The following is a 2317-nucleotide window of genomic DNA, read 5'->3' as shown; positions in this document are numbered from 1 at the left end:
GCGTGTTTTCAGTGTTACACACGGTTCAACCCTGAAACTCGCAGAGCAGCCACCGCTGGCTGCCGGGGCTGCGAATTTCAATAGCCAGCCGGAATAAATTCCGCGATAAACGCGGAACCGTAGAAAGTCTCTGGCATCAGCCGCGACAATACTATCTATCTTCCGCGCAGTCAGATTCCATTCGATCCAGCGAATCCATTGTCTCGCGATGAACGACCCATAACAGCACCGCGTAATCTGAATCACGTCAGGATTTTCCGCGCGCAAACACCAACACACACACGCGTGCGCGTGTACACAAAGAGAGAGAGAGAGAGTAAAACGTGGACAATACAGAGAGGATGAAGATCGTATAACGAGAGAAATAGATTGTCCACGGTGTCTCTCCCTCTCCCTCTTTACTTCGTGACGGTTTTTATCCAACGTGGTGGTGCAACGATACGGAGCACTCGTTCGCTCTCTGTGGTGCACTCGCGTGCGGCTAAGACGCCTCGTAAAGTTCGTAAGAAAGGCATAAAGTTAACCCGAGGATGCCGTAAACACGTCGTACGGAGATCAGAATTGATACTTTATGCGAGGCCCGCGGGCAATAAACGCGACCGACGCTAGACGAAAATCTCGGACGACGAACACCGTCGTTTCCACGTCGATGAAAAAGATCGCCCACGGGCCGACCTTCCTTTGTCAGCCGATGTTCCGAGAGAAATCGCCGCCGCGACTTTGGTGACTCTCCCAACCACGGCCCTCCCTAAGTGGGGTAGGTCAGGCGTTCTCCGGTGTCTATTGGGTGTACACGATTTTATGAGAATCGTTTTACGAATCGTGATCGAATTTTCATTTTTAGAGACAATTTTTGGTATTCTTTTATTCTTGGTGAGTAGGAATTTATATAGCAATTATTTCAACCAATAACTAAATTAAATTCCAATAGGAATTATCTCAAGCTAAAATTAATTAAAGACACAATTCTTCTTTTTTTTTTTAATTTTGATTTGCACTATGAGTGCACAGGGCTTTTCGAATTATCTGCGATTTTATGTATGTAAGATCTGTAAAAATAAGATCTGACTGAATTATCAATAAATTCCAAAAAATTATTAACTTTTCACATAGTACTATACACGTCGTTCGCAAAATTGAACAACCTACAATATGTACACTGAATCTATTAGAAAATTCTTTACTCGTATCTTTGGCACAGATAACACATATAAAAGACTGCTAACTATATAAAAAAAATTTAAAGACGAACCCTATTGCAAACGATATAAGTAAATATTAAATAATCCTGACAGAATATTTCAAAGTGATACGCCGACAATGGAAGAAAATTCTTCGGTGATCCGAAATATTCGATTGATAAAGGGAACTTTTCCGCCTTGGATACACGAAACGCGAGGAAATAAAATTGCGCGAAACGCGATTCCCGTTAAACGGTTATTCCGGAACACCTTGTAGGCGTGCGTGGGTACCACAGAGGTTCGACGTCTCCGCGTATCTTCATCTCACGAACCATCGAGCACGTCGACGAGTCGTAGAAATTGGATTTGCACTTATACCGCGGAGCATACCGGAACATACCATCGGTATCGTTGTTCTTTCTTTCGTCTCGCGTGAATTCCGGGATCCATTCGATGTTCGTGCTCCCAAGAACCCCGTCGCGCGTTCTACTGTTTGCAGGAAACCGCTCATACTTGGAGCGCCCATGCGAGAAACTTTTATTGAAACATCCGGAAACGTACCGCCTTCGATATTAAACTCAATCGTTCCGTGCGTGTGATCTGTACACTTTTCTATCCAAGTAATAACTCAGGAATGCGGAGAGAAGGTATTGAACATCTCTACGTCTGTTCCAAAGTTTTTTCGCGAGAATTCGCAGAGTTGTGTGCTGTTATTCATGATAAGCATCGTCGATTTCGGAAATCCGGAGGTTGAAATTTCGAAGTTTTTGAAATCGCGATATTGGAAATATGAAATTCTGAATTCCCGAAGCGGAGATTTCGAAATTTGAAATTTGGGAAATTGTAATTTCAGAAATCCGGAGTTTAGAATTTCAGAAATCTGGAATTTGAAATTTCGAGACTTTGCAAATCGCGACTTTGGAAATATGGAATTTGGAATTTAGGAAGCGGCAATTTCAGAAACCTGGAATTCGGAATTTTGGAAGTGGCGTTTTCAGAAATTTCGGAAGTAGCGATTCCGGAAACTCAGAATTCGAAATTTCAGAAATCCAGAATCCGGAATTTCGCAAAAGTCATTCTTGCCCAAATTTGCAGTAGTTTCTCTAATTCAATTTTCTCTGTTTCAAAGGTGACAA

This window comes from Habropoda laboriosa, unplaced genomic scaffold (assembly GCF_001263275.1).
Source record: "Habropoda laboriosa isolate 0110345459 unplaced genomic scaffold, ASM126327v1 scaffold46, whole genome shotgun sequence".
NCBI lineage: Eukaryota > Metazoa > Arthropoda > Insecta > Hymenoptera > Apidae > Habropoda > Habropoda laboriosa.
This window is presented reverse-complemented; position numbering follows the sequence as displayed.